The following is a 19,539-nucleotide window of genomic DNA, read 5'->3' as shown; positions in this document are numbered from 1 at the left end:
TTAGACTACATAGATACTAACACAGAAGTTAGACTACAGAGATTCTAACATAGAAGTTAGACTACAGAGATTCTAACACAGAAGTTAGTTAGACTACAGAGATTCTAACATAGAAGTTAGACTACAGAGATTCTAACACAGAAGTTAGACTACAGAGATACTAACATAGAAGTTAGACTACAGAGATACTAACATAGAAGTTAGACTACAGAGATTCTAACACAGAAGTTAGACTAGAGAGATACTAACATAGAAGTTAGACTACAGAGATACTAACACAGAAGTTAGACTACAGAGATTCGAACACAGAAGTTAGACTACAAAGATACTAACACAGAAGTTAGACTACAGAGATACTAACACATAAGTTAGACTACAGAGATACTAACACAGAAGTTAGACTACAGAGATTCTAACACAGAAGTTAGACTACAGAGATACTAACACAGAAGTTAGACTACAGAGATACTAACACAGCGAAATATAGGACTATTATTTTGGCTACCATGGCAATGCCCCCATAGGATGACAACCCCCCTTCCCCCCCCCCCCCCTCCCCATCCCATCCACAGGGTACGAGGAGTCACTGGGTGGTTTGATGAGCGTGAAAACGATGTAAACCATATTACCATGGCCGTCTCAGCCACCAGATCTCAACCCAACCGAATGGGAGATTCTGGAGCGACGCCTGAGACCAGCGTTTTCCACCACCGTCAACAAAACACCAAATGATGGAGTTTATTGTGGAAGAAATGGTGTCACATCCCTCCAATAGAGTTCCAGACACTAGCAGAATCTATGCCGAGGTGCATTGAAGCTGTTATTCTGGCAGTTACCTGTATGTGTAAGTATCACGGATTCTAATAAAGATACACCAGGTGGCACCATGGCTTCTTCTTCTTTAATCTGGCTAGTCATTGTTTTACTTCTTCTTCTACTTTTAGGGCACCCTATCATAGAGAACTAGACTAGGGCACCCTATCATAGAGAACTAGACTAGGGCACCCTATCATAGAGAACTAGACTAGGGCACCCTATCATAGAGAACTAGACTAGGGCACCCTATCATAGAGAACTAGACTAGGGCACCCTATCATAGAGAACTAGACTGGTGCACCTTATCATAGAGAACTAGACTAGGGCAATTTATCATAGAGAACTAGACTAGTGCACCTTATCATAGTAGAGAACTAGACCAGGGCACCCTATCATAGAGAACTAGACTAGTGCACCCTATCATAGTAGAGAACTAGACTAGGGCACCCTATCATAGTAGAGAACTAGACTAGGGCACCAACGCTCTAACCACTAGGCTACCCTGCCGCCCCTACACTCTAACCACTAGTCTACCTGCCACCCCTACACTCTAACCACTAGGCTACCCTGCCGCCCCTACACTCTAACCACTAGTCTACCTGCCATCTCTACACTCTAACCACTAGGCTACCTGCCGCCTCTACACTCTAACCACTGTACTGTAGGACACCTCATAAGTTGTTATTCAAGTACTGTTTGGATTGTTGTAATATACTGCATATTTCACAGACACACACACATGTAACGGATGTGAAACGGCTAGCTTAGTTAGCGTGGGCGCTAAATAGCGTTTCAATCAGTGACGTCACTTGCTCTGAGACCTTGAAGTAGTAGTTCCCCTTGCTCTGCAAGGGCCGCGGCTTTTGTGGAGCGATGGGTAACGATGCTTCGAGGGTGACTGTTGATGTGTGCAGAAGGTCCCTAGTTCGCGCCCGGGTATGGGCGAGGGGACGGTTTAAAAATTATACTGTTACACACACACACACACTATCTCAATCACCTCCAAAAGTTTAGATGGACAAGATTGCGCTCTCCACTACAGATCAGCACAGGCGTGTACATTATATATATATATTCCTTATCCCTTATCCCTTTCTTATCACTTCACATTTTCATATGTTTATATGCCAGTAAAATACAATCTGTGTGAAGTGAAGGTTAAAGTTACCAATACCTCCCCTATACGAGTTAGCTATAGAGAAACATAAAAAGCCGAAGACAGGCACGGTGGACACTTCATTCTAAAGCCGATTAGCTGGTGATTATTAGCTGCGTCGACATCTAGAAAAGTTGTGTAGAAAATAGACGCGACGATTTGCCTGCTGCGATGAGGTTCCATTGAACTGTCTTGTGTCGATAAAAAAAACAAAAAAAACTGTTTTCATGATCTATTTAGGCGACTTTTGCACATTAATAAATTGACCACAGCCTGTATGCCCTCCCACCTATCTGATTCATGTCTCAGGTAGCCCGTAAATGCCAGCATTTATTCATATTTGCCATATTCTATATGATTCTCATATGCCAACGTATTGTCGCGGTCCGCGCAATGACTGTATATATGAATGGAGAAAGCCATCATCACGTGACACCATTCGTTCCTATATGAAGACTCAATAGCGCATCGAAGCCAAATGAAAGTCAGTTCAGATGGCGTCTCATGTCGACGACAAAAGTGTTATCACGAGTTATTTATCTTATAACTTGTCCTTGTGGTAAAAAAAAAAAAAAAATGATGTGGGTAAAAACAGGAAACGTGAATTAAAAGTAAGAATCTCTGATTAGGTGCAAAAACTCGACGAACCCCAGTTGCGGTCCTCTTTTTGGAAGCGATCCACTCTCTTTCGTCCCTTTTGCTATATCGGCATCGATCACGTCACCCTCCCTAGGAGACGGGGGTGACCTTGACAATGTATTGTTAAAACGAGAGGCCGACTGGATCTTTAATTTAATTTCGGTCTCAACGTAGACTTTGATATGAAGCCATTCTTGTGATTATTGTGATTTTGCTATTTCATTGTAAATGTTTTGTTGGCCTATGTAGCCAAATTGTATGTATCTATATGATCGTATGTTATCCATTCATGTTTTTTTTTTTATGTGTTCTATTTATAACTGTAAATCAAGCCACGCCCAGCCATGGTTACAGACACCTGTGTGACCGGAAATACTGCAGGTTACCGTTAGCAACTCAATTATCCTTACGTGTGTGATTTTATAATAATCGGTTTCATGGACATACTGTACATCTGGTGTATTAGAAGCAATTATTGGTACCATGATTGTCTTACAATGTATTTATTTTTTTTATTACACAAAGCGATTGACCTCGAAGATTTCCATTTTTCCATTCAATAAAATGGGGGGGGGGGGTGCTGTTTTCTGCAAACAATGCCTGCGGTACCGCGATCGGTCTAGAACTACCGTGTCTTCAATGAGAAGGTGCAGTTGTACTCCCCTGGGTCCGTGCCATGATCCGAGTCACCATTCACGTCGTAAACAAATACAACGGTCACCGTGGTGAAAACAAAATGTCCTCTGCCATCTGCACCCTTTCAATTTAGCCTAGATTTACAGAGTTATTACTTCTAAACAACAACAAAGACAACACTTTTTACTGTTCTCATACCTTACAATATTGTTTTGAATATTGCTTGAACGATCACTAAGATTATACTTGGTTGTGATCATTGCAAAATTACCTATTTTGAATGATATTTAACATGTCATTCATTTAGCTGAGGACACTCTTATCCAGAGTGACTTACAGTAGAGAGCGCAAACATTTTCATATTTTTTTTAAAATCTTACTGGTCCCCCGTGGGAATCGAACCCACAACTCTGGCTTTTGCAAGTGCCGCTCACTACCAACTGAACCATGCAGCAGTTGTTTAGCTAAAATGCTAACACTCATTCACATAGACTGTAGCAAAGCTAGCCAAAGTTTAAATGTTATTAAAGTATAATGCAGTTGTTTAGCTAAAATGCTAACACTCATTCACATAGACTGTAGCAAAGCTAGCCAAAGTTTAAATGTTATTAAAGTATAATGCAGTTGTTTAGCTAAAAATGCTAACACTCATTCACATAGACTGTAGCAAAGCTAGCCAAAGTTGAAAGTTTAAATGTTATTAAAGTATAATGCAGTTGTTTAGCTAAAAATGCTAACACTCATTCACATAGACTGTAGCAAAGCTAGCCAAAGTTGAAGTTTAAATGTTATTAAAGTATAATGCAGTTGTTTAGCTAAAAATGCTAACACTCATTCACATAGACTGTAGCAAAGCTAGGCAAAGTTGAAGTTTAAATGTTATTAAAGTATAATGCAGTTGTTTAGCTAAAAATGCTAACACTCATTCACATAGACTGTAGCAAAGCTAGCCAAAGTTGAAGTTTAAATGTTATTAAAGTATAATGCAGTTGTTTAGCTAAAAATGCTAACACACATTCACATAGACTGTAGCAAAGCTAGGCAAAGTTGAAGTTTAAATGTTATTAAAGTATAGTGCAGTTGATTTGCAACAATGACACATAAACAATATATAATCCAGGACATTCATATGAGCCCTACAATCCGAATATAAATCCAAAAAGCAGTGTGAAATGCACTACTAAGCAACAAGTAAATGTTTATTTTTTTGGGGGGTGGGGCAGTCTATGAAAAATCCCCTGTGTTTCCCCTAATGTGGGAAAATTGGGAAATAGCAACCCATGGTGTGTTGAAACCTGCATTCCTGTAGCCTAGATCTGAAATGATTGGATGGTGAAACCTGCATCCAGCCAACCAGAGACGGGAGGCGAAGCAATTCAGGCATTCTTGAAAGTCAAGATAATCCTTGTCCTGCAAAGATACATTATTTTCAACAGTTGAAAAATGCATTTAGAAAGCAGTAGGGCTGAACGGCTCCCGAGTGGTGCAGCAGTCTAATGCACTGCATCTCAGTGCAAGAGGTGTCACTACAGTCCCTGGTTCAAATCTAGGCTGTATCACATCTGGCCGTGATTGGGAGTCCCATAGGGTGGCGCACACATTGGATGGGATAGGCCTTCATTGTAAAATAAGAATTTGTTCTTAAATCAAATCAAAGTTTATTTGTCACTTGCGCCGAATACAACAGACCTTACAGTGAAATGCTTACTTACAGGCTCTAACCAATAGTGCAAAAAAGGTATTAGGTGAACAAGAGGTAGTTGGTGGGCGGTGGGCGGGACACAATGCAGAAAGCCCAGTTAGACAATGTGCAGAAGCACATTGTCTGGTGTACGGCCCAGGTAGGTCAGTCAGTAGGTAGGTAGGCGGGTAGGAAGGTAGGTCAGTCAGTCAGTAGGTAGGTAGATCAGTAGGTAGGTAGGTAGGTAGGTAGGTAGGTAGGTAAGTCAGTCAGTCAGTCGGTAGGTAGGTCAGTCAGTCAGTAGGTAGGTAGGTGGGTCAGTCAGTCAGTAGGTAGGTAGGTGGGTCAGTCAGTCAGTCGGTAGGTAGATCAGTAGGTAGGTAGGTAGGTAGGTCAGTCAGTCAGTGGGTAGGTAGGTAGGTCAGTCAGTCGGTAGGTAGGTCAGTAGGTAGGTGGGTAGGTAGGTAGATCAGTAGGTAGATCAGTAGGTAGATCAGTAGGTAGATCAGTAGGTAGATCAGTAGGTAGGTAGGTCAGTAGGTGGGCCGGTCAAGGATTCCGATAGTTCAGCACTTCTGTTCTTGTCTATAACATGTATTGAACACAGTGTGCTCTATACTTGGCGTGTAAGTTCCTCACTTACGGGTGGCACAAATTAGGATATGTGGGAGGGGAACGGGCAGGGTATATGCAAATTAAATAGTGTAGTATTTACAGTGCTATAGTTTTAAAAAACGGTGGTGTTTTTACGGACATTACTGTAGCATGTACAATAGTATTCTACAGTATACTACAACATTATTTAGTAAATACTACAGATGATCGAGGGATACTACAGTGTGTAGTACAGTATTTTACAATAAACTGCAGTTTTATACTACAGTTTACTCCAGAATTATATAGTAAGACCTCCAGTATTCTATTCTAAACTGTAGTATTTTTTCATGCAGGTACATAGAGGTAAAGTCCTCTCTGTTTCCCATGCAGGTACATAGGGGTAACATCCTCTCTGTTTCCAATGCAGGTACATAGGGGTAAAGCCCTCTCTGTTTCCCATGCAGGTACATAGGGGTAACGTCCTCTCTATTCCCTATGCAGGTACATAGGGGTAAAGTCCTCTCTGTTTCCCATGCAGGTACATAGGGGTAACGTCCTCTCTGTTTCCCATGCAGGTACATAGGGGTAACGTCCTCTCTGTTTCCCATGCAGGTACATAGGGGTAAAGTCCTCTCTGTTTCCCATACAGGTACATAGGGGTAACGTCCTCTCTGTTTCCCATGCAGGTACATCGGGGTAAAGTCCTCTCTGTTTCCCATGCAGGTACATAGGGGTAAAGTCCTCTCTGTTTCCCATGCAGGTACATAGGGGTAACATCTCTCTATTCCCCATGCAGGTACATAGGGGTAACATCCTCTCTGTTTCCCATGCAGGTACATTCGGGATGACATCATCTCTCTGGTTGGAGTTGAGTCATCTGTTGACGAGTACACTTTCGCATGAGCCACTCTTGTCTGAACCATCCCTCTGTACAATGGGAAATGAATGAGTCATCACTGAGTCATGAGATGTTCTACAGCTAACATAACGATGCTAGTCTATCAGTCACTGAAGTGAATCCAAAGAAAAAAAAGGGTGTTCATTTTTCATCTTACGTTGTCGTCATCCTGAATGTACCATTTTATGACGGGGAGTGAATATTTAATAAATAACGGACATGAAACAAAACAAGAACAGCGTCTGGACAGGGGGAACAAAACGATAATTAATGCTGACACGGGGATCAAACTGAGGAACAGACAGATATAGAGGAGGCCGTCAATAAAGTGATGGAGTCCAGGTGATTCCAATGAAGCGCTGATGCGCGTAATGACGGTGACAGGTGTGCGTAATGATGGGCAGCTTGGCGACCTCGAGCACCAGAGAGGGGGAGCGGGAGCAGGCTTGACACTTCAATTTTAAATCAACTTTTAAATCATACTGCATAATAATTTATTTGTATATTGAACAAGGGTTGCCTATACGTTTCTGACTACGTTGTTATATACCAGCTTTAAGAATTTGTGACCAAATATTAAAGTTTTTTTGACAAGACAAATAAGAGTGTAAATAGTCTAATGAGTTCAGAGTAGGAACCATTAGTGTCTGCTAAAATATTTCACAATCACCAGAGGTTTATGCCACTTCACTTCTGGTGGGTAGGAGTGTTGGGTCAGTAACCCGAAAGGTTGCTGGATCCAATACCCGAGCTGACAATGTAAAAATCTGTCGTTCTGCCCTTGAGCCAGGCAGTTAACCCACTGCTCCCCGGGTGCCCGTAGACCTGAATGTCGATTAAGGCAGCCATCCACACCTCTCTGATTCAGAAGGATTGGGTGAAATGTGGAAGACACACTTCAGTTGAACGCATTCAGTTGTACAACTAACTAGGTTTAACCTTTTCCCCCTTTCCCAACAGTAGGTTGACGAAAGGTTTTATCAGGTGGCACTCCTATCTCTGGCATGCTATGATACACATACACACGCACATACACACCTCCTCAGCGAGACGCCATAACAGTGTAATAATGCTGCTTGGCCACCCAGGCCCCTCCCTCTCCTCAACCTTAAGCCCCCGGAATGGGAACCTTAGTGTAGTGAATGATAACGTGACAACCCAGATCTCCTTGGCTGCATGCTTCAGCCTGTCTTCTAGCTTTATGTTTAGCTAGATGAGACATACCTTATCTGAATAATGTCTACAACACTGACTAGAAGGACCAATAGCTGCTGTCTACAGGGAGTTCTGTAGTAGAAGGAACAATAGTTGCTGTCTACAGGGAGTTATGTAGTAGAAGGACCAATAGCTGCTGTCTACAGGGAGTTCTGTAGAAGAAGGACCAATAGTTGCTGTCTACAGGGAGTTCTGTAGTAGAAGGACCAATAGCTGCTGTCTACAGGGAGTTCTGTAGCAGAAGGACCAATAGCTGCTGTCTACAGGGAGTTCTGTAGCACAAGGACCAATAGCTGCTGTCTACAGGGAGTTCTGTAGTAGAAGGACCAATAGCTTCTGTCTACAGGGAGTTCTGTAGTAGAAGGACCAATAGCTGCTGTCTACAGGGAGTTCTGTAGTAGAAGGACCAATAGCTGCTGTCTACAGGGAGTTCTGTAGTAGAAGGACCAATAGCTGCTGTCTACAGGGAGTTCTGTAGCACAAGGACCAATAGCTGCTGTCTACAGGGAGTTCTGTAGTAGAAGGACCAATAGCTACTGCCTACAGGGAGATCTGTATTCTTACCTAGTAAAGACTGGGTGTGACTGTCACATCGTCTATTGTATTCTAAGTGCCAGTGACAAATGGAAACCAGCTAGCACTGTACTGCAGAGACAGAGAATGTTAAAACAACATACGTACAGTGGTGGGAAAAGTGCCCTATTGTCATACTTGAGTAAAAGTAAAGATACATTAATCGAAAATGACTGAAGTAAAAGTGAAAGTCACCCAGTAAAATACTAGTTGAGTCTAAAAGTCTAAAAGTATTTGGTTTGAAAATATACTTAAGTATCAAAAGTAAATCTAATTGCTAAAATATACTTAAATATGAAAAGTAAAAGTAAACGTGATAAATGGTTTCAAATTCCTTATATTAAACTAATCATTTTAATTTACGGATAGGCAGCGGCACACTCCAACCACGCAGACATCATTTACAAACGAAGCATTTGTGTTTAGTGAGTCCTCCAGATCAGAGGCAGTAGGGATGACCAGGGATGTTCTCTGTTTAGTGAGTCCTCCAGATCAGAGGCAGTAGGGATGATCAGGGATGTTCTCTGTTTAGTGAGTCCTCCAGATCAGAGGCAGTAGGGATGACCAGGGATGTTCTCTGTTTAGTGAGTCCTCCAGATCAGAGGCAGTAGAGATGACCAGGGATGTTCTCTGTTTAGTGAGTCCTCCAGATCAGAGGCAGTGGGATGACCAGGGATGTTCTCTGTTTAGTGAGTCCTCCAGATCAGAGGCAGTGGGATGACCAGGGATGTTCTCTGTTTAGTGAGTCCTCCAGATCAGAGGCAGTGTGGATGACCAGGGATGTTCTCTGTTTAGTGAGTCCACCGGATCAGAGGCAGTGTGGATGACCAGGGATGTTCTCTGTTTAGTGAGTCCAGCGGATCAGAGGCAGTGTGGATGACCAGGGATGTTCTCTGTTTAGTGAGTCCTCCAGATCAGAGGCAGTGTGGATGACCAGGGATGTTCTCTGTTTAGTGAGTCCTCCAGATCAGAGGCAGTAGGGATGACCAGGGATGTTCTCTGTTTAGTGAGTCCTCCAGATCAGAGGCAGTAGGGATGACCAGGGATGTTCTCTGTTTAGTGAGTCCTCCAGATCAGAGGCAGTAGGGATGACCAGGGATGTTCTCTGTTTAGTGAGTCCTCCAGATCAGAGGCAGTAGGGATGACCAGGGATGTTCTCTGTTTAGTGAGTCCTCCAGATCAGAGGCAGTAGGGATGACCAGGGATGTTCTCTGTTTAGTGAGTCCTCCAGATCAGAGGCAGTAGAGATGACCAGGGATGTTCTCTGTTTAGTGAGTCCTCCAGATCAGAGGCAGTGGGATGACCAGGGATGTTCTCTGTTTAGTGAGTCCTCCAGATCAGAGGCAGTGGGATGACCAGGGATGTTCTCTGTTTAGTGAGTCCTCCAGATCAGAGGCAGTGTGGATGACCAGGGATGTTCTCTGTTTAGTGAGTCCACCGGATCAGAGGCAGTGTGGATGACCAGGGATGTTCTCTGTTTAGTGAGTCCAGCGGATCAGAGGCAGTGTGGATGACCAGGGATGTTCTCTGTTTAGTGAGTCCACCGGATCAGAGGCAGTGTGGATGACCAGGGATGTTCTCTGTTTAGTGAGTCCTCCAGATCAGAGGCAGTAGGGATGACCAGGGATGTTCTCTGTTTAGTGAGTCCACCGGATCAGAGGCAGTGTGGATGACCAGGGATGTTCTCTGTTTAGTGAGTCATCCAGATCAGAGGCAGTGTGGATGACCAGGGATGTTCTCTGTTTAGTGAGTCCACCGGATCAGAGGCAGTGTGGATGACCAGGGATGTTCTCTGTTTAGTGAGTCCTCCAGATCAGAGGCAGTGTGGATGACCAGGGATGTTCTCTGTTTAGTGAGTCCACCGGATCAGAGGCAGTAGGGATGACCAGGGATGTTCTCTTGATAAGTGTGTGAATTGGACAATGTTCCTGTCCTGCTAAGCATAAAACATGTTGTGTGTCAGGGAAAAGGTATGGAATATAAAAGTATATACGTTTATTTAGTAATGTAGTGAAGTAAAAGTAAACGTTTTCAAAAAAATATAAATAGTAAAGTAGAGATACTACTTAAGTAGTACTTTAAAGTATGTTTACTTAATTACTTCACACCACTGCATATGTAAATTATAATAATAATTAAGTATTACAAGTAAATCTAATTGCTAAAATATACTTATATATGAAAAGTAAAAGTAATAAATTGTTTCAAATTCCTTATATTATTATTATATTATTTTACTTAATTAAACTTTCATTATTACTTCACACCACTGTATGTGTATTCCTTATAATGTACTATTGGAGAATCCTGTGAATTAAAAAAACAAAAACAACACCAAACTAAGATCCAAGTAAATCGGTACGTCAGTAATACTTACATTCCTGGAATAGCTCATTACTGTGAGACTAGCCAGATTTCCAAACATGGTTTTGAGAAACAACATTTTTTTTTTCTGTGGGAGGGAGGCCTTGAGAAGGGCACAGTAACTTCCCCAAATACCTCAAGGGGAATTCAGTGGGATGCTGAATCATTTTTTTATGTCGACATGCTTGAGACTAACATCACCTAGCCTAAACCTACCGTACACACCACAATATGACACGTTCCATGTGAAGAATAACAGGCTATTCTCTCCCGTGTGCGTCAGGTGTGTTTAGAGAACGCCTTCGTCCTCTCGCACGCTTCTACCGGTAACACCCACAAGTCAAACTTGATCCCAAAGCAGCGCGAGGATTACCATTTACTTCTCAACCTGAGAGCGCGCGCGCTGTCACCGTAAACGAAAAGGTATGTCACGAACCCATTCTTCTGACCGCAGTGGTCTATTATTTAAACCGGTAAAAAAAACTTTCCGCTTATATTTCCGCACCACATGCAACGTGCTGTTATTACAAATATGTGATATGAATATGATTTTACCAGTTTATAACAAGAACTGAAGTTTTGACATTCCAGACATCTGAAATGTATAATGACAACTTTTACCTTGGCGCCAGCCTTCAACACAAGCTCATTTGTTTAATAAGTACAGCCTTAAGCGTCACATAATGAACTTTAGCCGATCTTGTTGTGTGGAAGGTCCTGGGTATTATTAGCGTAATGAAACAGGCAGGGAGCAGGTCTCGAACCCTCGACCTTCTAGCCCGAAATCGAGCGCGTTATCAACTGTGCTGCAAAAGCATGTTCGAACTGCAGTCGATATCCGCTCTTATAAACCCAGGGTCGATACATTATGTTCATGTTATCATGTTTGTCCTTAGATAGCTTGTACTCTGCACTCAGTGATAACACAATACCTAGACGAATAGACTAGCTAGAATAAAGATCATCTGACAATACACATCTAAAGGCACTGCTTGGCTAACACAGTGCTGCTTGGCTAACACAGTGCTGATTGGCTAACACAGTGCTGATTGGCCAACATAGTGCTGATTGGCTAACACAGTGCTGCTTGGCCAAAATAGTACTGATTGGCTAACACAGTGCTGCTTGGCCAAAATAGTGCTGATTGGCTAACATATTGCTGCTTGGCTAACACAGTGCTGATTGGCTAACACAGTGCTGCTTGGCCAACACAGTGCTGATTGGCTAACATATTGCTGCTTGGCCAAAATAGTGCTGATTGGCTAACACAGTGCTGCTTGGCCAAAATAGTACTGATTGGCTAACACAGTGCTGCTTGGCCAAAATAGTGCTGATTGGCTAATACAGTGCTGCTTGGCCAAAATAGTGCTGATTGGCTAACACAGTGCTGCTTGGCCAAAATAGTGCTGATTGGCTAACATTGCTGCTTGGCCAAAATAGTGCTGATTGGCTAACATTGCTGCTTGGCCAAAATAGTGCTGATTGGCCAAAATAGTGCTGATTGGCTAACATATTGCTCATTGGCCAACATATTGCTGCTTGGCCAACACAGTGCTGATTGGCTAAAACATTGCTGATTGGCTAACACAGTGCTGCTTGGCCAAAATAGTGCTGATTGGCTAACACAGTGCTGCTTGGCCAAAATAGTGCTGATTGGCTAACATTGCTGCTTGGCCAAAATAGTGCTGATTGGCTAACATTGCTGCTTGGCCAAAATAGTGCTGATTGGCTAACATTGCTGCTTGGCCAAAATAGTGCTGATTGGCCAAAATAGTGCTGATTGGCTAACATATTGCTGATTGGCCAACATATTGATGCTTGGCCAACACAGTGCTGATTGGCTAACACATTGCTGATTGGCTAACACAGTGCTGCTTGGCTAACATAGTGCTGATTGGCTAACACATTGCTGCTTGGCCAACATGGTGCTGATTGGCTAACACAGTGCTGCTTGGCTAACAATGCTGATTGGCTAACATTACTGCTTGGCCAACATAGTGCTGATTGGCTAAAACATTGCTGCTTGGCCAACATAATGCTGATTGGCTAACACATTACTGCTTGGCCAACATAGTGCTGATTGGCTAACACAGTGCTGCTTGGCTAACACAGTGCTGCTTGGCCAACATAGTGCTGATTGGCTAAAACATTGCTGCTTGGCCAACATAATGCTGATTGGCTAACACATTACTGCTTGGCCAACATAGTGCTGATTGGCTAACACAGTGCTGCTTGGCGAACATAGTGCTGATTGGCTAACACAGGCAATTAGGTCACATGGATACAAAATATGGTTAAACTATTACACATGATATAATTATGTGAAACTTCATATGTTATTATATCTATTTAACTAGGCAAGTCAGTTAAGGACAAATTCTTATTAACAATTGACCGGCTACCTAGGAACTGTGGGTTAACTGCCTTGTTCAGGGGAACAGTGGGTTAACTGCCTTGTTCTGGGGAACAGTGGGTTAACTGCCTTGTTCAGGGGAACTGTGGGTTAACTGCCTTGTTCAGGGGAACAGTGGGTTAACTGCCTTGTTCTGGGGAACAGTGGGTTAACTGCCTTGTTCAGGGGAACAGTGGGTTAACTGCGTTGTTCAGGGGAACAGTGGGTTCACTGCCTTGATCAGGGGAACAGTGGGTTCACTGCCTTGTTCAGGGGAACAGTGGGTTCACTGCCTTGTTCAGGGGAACAGTGGGTTCACTGCCTTGTTCAGGGGAACAGTGGGTTCACTGCCTTGTTCAGGGGAACAGTGGGTTCACTGCCTTGTTCAGGGGAACAGTGGGTTAACTGCCTTGTTCAGGGGCAGAACAACACATTTTTACCTCGTCAGCTCGGAGATACAATCCAGCAACTTTTTGGTTACTGACCCAACACTCTAACCACTAGTCTACCTGCCACCTCTACACTCTAACCACTAGTCTACCTGCCACCTCTACACTCTAACCACTAGGCTACCTGCCTCCTCTACACTCTAACCACTAGGCTACCCTGCCACCTCTACACTCTAACCACTAGTCTACCTGCCACCTCTACACTCTAACCACTAGGCTACCTGCTGCCTCTACACTCTAACCACTAGTCTACCTGCCACCTCTACACTCTAACCACTAGGCTACCTGCTGCCTCTACACTCTAACCACTAGTCTACCTGTCGCCTCTACACTCTAACCACTAGGCTACCTGTCGCCTCTACACTCTAACCACTAGTCTACCTGCCGCCTCTACACTCTAACCACTAGGCTACCTGTCTTCATGTCTTCCCTACAGTGTTTCATACATATAATACATAATACCGTAGTCCTGGAGATGTTCCCCTTCAAAGAGAGGTACAGTGTCTTCTCGGTATTGTAACAGACAGTGAAAGGCATGCAGTAGTGTCTGGGTGGAAGCTGCCAGTCTTTGGGAGGGACAACAGCCTTCCGTCCGTCCGTCCGTCCGTCCGTTCGTTTTAATTTTGTTGCATTTTTTTTCTTTCACACAACACAGGAAGGAAGTAGACAGACCAGTAGATCTAGATTAGGACTTGTTTCTCAGAGAGCTCCTGCTGCCAAACTTGTTGCTCTACCAGTGTGTCCATCCACTCATTCCTTGAAATGTTGTTAACATGTACCAGGTGGAAGGGAGTGGTCCCTTGGTCATTGTTATTTAGTTAATTAATGGTTGTAAAATACATACCTTCAGTCTGTGTCAGTTAAAGGCATGTTGGAGTACATTGAGCAGAACAGGCTACAGACAAGGCTACTGTAGGTCTGTACAGGTCCACATCAGTAACAGCTTGGAGATCCTAGTGGCTGTAAACAGTGTTTCAGGACAACCTATGGTAATCCAAAACACCGTGCTGTTGTTTTCAGAGCGTATGGTGAGAATATTTTTTTAAGGTTGTGTTGATTCCTGAAGAAGGAATTTTGTGGTTTTTATAAACTCTGTTAGTGAGTTAAAACAGGTTAGTCAGGCCTCCCGGGTGGCGCAGTGGTTACTCCTGTGGCGAGCAGGTTAGTCGGACCGTAATCCGGGTCCATTCACACAGCAGCCCACCCTGCCATCTAAACCTGTGTGTTTAGTTTTCATATAGCTAACACCCGCCTCCCTCCCCATACCGACCCTACATTACCATCGATCAGATTTATGTGATCAGTTTTATGTTATTATTCAAGGTTTAGATGATTCAACTCTTTGCACTATGCAAACACAAAGAGTCCCACGACGAGAGAGAGAGAGAGAGAGAGAGAGAGACAGAGAGAGAGAGAGAGAGAGACAGAGAGAGACAGAGAGAGACAGAGAGAGACAGAGAGACAGAGAGAGACAGAGAGAGACAGAGAGAGAGAGAGACAGAGAGAGAGACAGAGAGACAGAGAGAGAGAGAGAGAGAGAGAGAGACAGAGAGAGAGACAGAGAGAGAGACAGAGAGAGAGACAGAGAGAGAGACAGAGAGAGAGAGAGAGAGAGAGAGAAAAACACTTGCTCTATGATCACATCATCATCTGGGAGGTAGTGTTGTTGCTCCTCAGCCAGGCCACCCATGATACAAGTCAGTATTCAATGTCCATCCATGTCTGAGAAAGTCAGGAAATGACGTGGGAACTGGCCACTAGGGACAACATTGAGTGTTGTTACCTTCATGTAGGTTTGGGGTCTTGCTAGGGCGTCGTGGCGCTAGGGCGTCGTGGCGCTAGGGCGTCGTGGCGCTAGGGCGTCGTGGCGCTAGGGCGTCGTGGCGCTAGGGCGTCGTGGCGCTAGGGCTTCGGGGCGCTAGGGCATCGTTGACAGGGATCGTGGATGGGCATAAGCATCTGCTGATGATTCCAAAGGTTCCCTGTTCAAATCTAGCAATAGAAAGGTGTTTTTGATATTTTTGTTTTAAGCCAAATCACAAACCTTAACCCCTTACCTTAACCATTCAGAGTTAATGCCTAACCTTAACCCCTTACCTTAACCATTCAGAGTTAATGCCTAACCTTAACCCCTTACCTTAACCATTCAGAGTTAATGCCTAACCTTAAGAATTTGGATTTAATGCCTGAATTTGACCTTAATAAACACTTAAAAATTTGGCGTTTGGAAAAACTCTGAAATATGACGTTTGAGAAACATGGATGAACATCTAATTTTGACGTGAGACTGAGAGCTGGTAGGACTCCTGGTAGGACTCCTGGTAGGACTTCCCGGTAGGACTTCCCGGTAGGACTTCCCGGTAGGACTCCCGGTAGGACTCCCGGTAGGACTCCCGGTAGGACTCCCGGTAGGACTCCTATATTTAACCTAAAAACGTTGTGTTTGTCAAAACGGAACAACCGGGGAAACCAGGATCCTTTTGTTCTTTTGTTCTCCCGACAGTCAATGGTGTCTATTCATTTACATGAAGTGCGCTGATGTCAGCATTTGAAAAATAAAACCACAAACATAAATCTCACCTTGTTCAGAGGATTTCCATGTTTAAGTCAGTGGAGGCTGCCGAGGGGAGGACGGAACGTAATAATGAAACCATGGAAACCACGTGTTTGATGCCGTTCCACGGATTCCGCTCCAGCCGTTACCACGAGCCCCTCCTCCCCAATTAAAGTGCCACCAACCTCCTGTGGTTTTAAGTGTACAATTACAGTCCTTGCTCAGAACATATGAAAGCTGGTGGTTCCTTTTAACACGAGTCTTCAATCTTCCCAGGTAAGAAGTTTTAGGTTGTAGTTATTTTAGGAATTATAGGACTATTTCTCTCTATACCATTTGTATTTCATTAACCTTTGACGATTGGATGTTCTTATAGGCACTTTAGTATTGCCAGTGTAACAGTATAGCTTCTGTACCTCTCCTCGCTCCTCACTGGGCTCGAACCAGGAACACATCGACAACAGCCACCCTCGAAGCAACGTTACCCATGCAGAGCAAGGGGAACAACTACTCCAAGTCTCAGAGCGAGTGACGTTTGAAACGCTATTAGCGCGCACCCCGCTTTCTAGCTAGCCATTTCACATCGGTTACACCAGCCTAATCTCGGGAGTTGATAGGCTTGAAGTCATAAACAGAAGAGCTGCTGGCAAAACGCACGAAAGTGCTGTTTGAATGAATGCTTATGAGCCTGCTGCTGCCTACCACCGCTCAGTCTGACTGCTCTATCAAATCATAGACTTAATTATAATATAATAACACACAGAAATACGAGTCTTTGGTCATTAATGTGGTCGAATCCGGAAACTATCATCTCGAAAACAAGACGTTTATTCTTTCAGTGAAATACGGAACCGTTCCAGTTTTTATCTAACGGGTGGCATCCATAAGTCTAAATATTCCTGTTACATTGCACAACCTTCAATGTTATGTCATAATTACGTACAATTCTGGCAAATTAGTTTGCAATGAGCCAGGCGGCCCAAACTGTTGCATATACCCTGACACTGTGTGCAATGAACGCAAGAGAAGTGACACAATTTCACCTGGTTAATATTGCCTGCTAACCTGGATTTATTTTAGCTAAATATGCAGGTTTAAAAATATATACTTCTGTGTATTGATTTTAAGAAAGGCATCGATGTTTATGGTTAGGTACACGTTGGAGCAACGACAGTCCTTTTTCACTAATACGCACCGCATCGATTTTATGCAACGCAGGACACGCTAGATAAACTAGTAATATCATCAACCATGACTAGTGACCATAACTAGTCACCATAACTAGTGATTATGATTGCAATGTAATCAGGTGGTTAGAGCGTTGGACTAGTTAACTGAAAGGTTGCAAGATTGAATCCCCGAGCTGACAAGGTAAAAATCTGTCGTTCTGCCCCTGAACAGGAAATTAACCCACTGTTCCAAGGCCCTCATTGAAAATAAGAATTTGTTCTTAACTGACTTGCCTAGTAAAATAAAGATTAAATAAAGGTGTAAAAAATTGGCAAAATTGTCGTCCAAAAATACCAATTTCCGATTGTTATGAAAACTTGAAATCGGCCCTAATTAATCGGCCATTCTGATTAATCGGTCAACCTCTAGTATGTATTCTACGTTCCAAATACCACCCTATTCCCTATAATGTGCACTACTTTCACCCTCGTGCGGATGGACACAATTCATTGAATAAAAACTATTTTTGGCAGTCTCTGTGTTTCTGTAGAGAATGAGGATGTCTGCTGGGCTGGTATGTAGAGAAGGAGGGTGTCAGTTGGGCTGGTATGTAGAGAATGAGGGTGTCTGCTGGGCTGGTATGTAGAGAAGGAGGGTGTCTGCTGGACTGGTATGTAGAGAATGAGGGTGTCTGCTGGGCTGGTCTGTAGAGAAGGAGGGTGTCTGCTGGTATGTAGAGAATGAGGGTGTCTGCTGGTCTGTAGAGAATGAGGGTGTCTGCTGGGCTGGTCCGTAGAGAAGGAGGGTGTCTGCCGGACTGGTCTGTAGAGAATGAGGGTGTCTGCTGGGCTGGTATGTAGAGAATGAGGGTGTCTGCTGGTCCGTAGAGAAGGAGGGCGTCTGCTGGTCCGTAGAGAAGGAGGGCGTCTGCTGGTCCGTAGAGAATGAGGGTGTCTGCTGGTCTGTAGAGAAGGAGTTTGAACCACACCTCCCTCATATTGTTTATTGTACACTTTGAACATACTTATTTTCCTATTTACTTAATCGTCATGGTTCCCAGAGGGACGTAGGGCCCTTAATCGTCATGGTTCCCAGAGGGACGTAGGGCCCTTAATCGTCATGGTTCCCAGAGGGACATAGGGCCCTTAATCGTCATGGTTCCCAGAGGGACATAGGGCCCTTAATCGTCATGGTTCCCAGAGGGACATAGGGCCCTTAATCGTCATGGTTCCTGGAGGGACATAGGGCCCATAATCGTCATGGTTCCCAGAGGGACATAGTGCCCTTAATCGTCATGGTTCCCAGAGGGACATAGTGCCCTTAATCGTCATGGTTCCCAGAGGGACATAGGGCCCTTAATCGTCATGGTTCCCAGAGGGACATAGGGCCCTTAATCGTCATGGTTCCTGGAGGGACATAGGGCCCTTAATCGTCATGGTTCCTGGAGGGACGTAGGGCCCTTAATCGTCATGGTTCCCAGAGGGACATAGGGCCCTTAATCGTCATGGTTCCCAGAGGGACATAGTGCCCTTAATCGTCATGGTTCCCAGAGGGACATAGGGCCCTTAATCGTCATGGTTCCTGGAGGGACATAGGGCCCTTAATCGTCATGGTTCCTGGAGGGACATAGGGCCCTTAATCGTCATGGTTCCCAGAGGGACATAGGGCCCATAATCGTCATGGTTCCTGGAGGGACATAGGGCCCTAAATCGTCATGGTTCCCGGAGGGACATAGGGCCCTTAATCGTCATGGTTCCCGGAGGGACATAGGGCCCTTAATCGTCATGGTTCCCAGAGGGACATAGGGCCCTTAATCGTCATGGTTCCCAGAGGGACATAGGGCCCATAATCGTCATGGTTCCTGGAGGGACATAGGGCCCATAATCGTCATGGTTCCTGGAGGGACATAGGGCCCATAATCGTCATGGTTCCTGGAGGGACATAGTGCCCTTAATCGTCATGGTTCCCGGAGGGACATAGGGTCCATAATCGTCATGGTTCCTGGAGGGACATAGGGCCCTTAATCGTCATGGTTCCTGGAGGGACATAGGGCCCTTAATCGTCATGGTTCCTGGAGGGACATAGTGCCCTTAATCGCCATGGTTCCTGGAGGGACATAGGGCCCATAATCGTCATGGTTCCCGGAGGGACATAGGGCCCTTAATCGTCATGGTTCCCGGAGGGACATAGGGCCCTTAATCGTCATGGTTCCCGGAGGGACATAGGGCCCTTAATCGTCATGGTTCCCGGAGGGACATAGGGCCCTTAATCGTCATGGTTCCCGGAGGGACATAGTGCCCTTAATCGCCATGGTTCCTGGAGGGACATAGGGCCCATAATCGTCATGGTTCCCGGAGGGACATAGGGCCCTTAATCGTCATGGTTCCCGGAGGGACATA

At 44.4% G+C, this 19,539-nt stretch overlaps 1 protein-coding gene across 2 annotated transcripts in view; it reads left to right on the top strand.

Moving 5' to 3' along the window:
• The first annotated feature begins 10,670 nt into the window (after positions 1-10,670).
• The window catches only part of LOC110536888 (uncharacterized), a 70,565-nt gene continuing 61,696 nt past the window's right edge, over positions 10,671-19,539 (top strand). Inside the window, exon 1 of one of the 2 annotated variants that reach the window (XM_090191574.1) lies at positions 10,671-10,998. The gene's annotated coding sequence lies outside the window, so the exon portion shown is untranslated. The remainder of the gene's footprint in view (positions 10,999-19,539) is intronic. The other variant, XM_090191577.1, reaches the window with a different exon arrangement.

Source organism: Oncorhynchus mykiss, chromosome 12 (assembly GCF_057628025.1).
Source record: "Oncorhynchus mykiss isolate SJ-2025 chromosome 12, ASM5762802v1, whole genome shotgun sequence".
NCBI lineage: Eukaryota > Metazoa > Chordata > Actinopteri > Salmoniformes > Salmonidae > Oncorhynchus > Oncorhynchus mykiss.
Note: the sequence above shows the minus strand (reverse complement) of the source record. Positions and strands in the feature narration are given on the sequence as shown.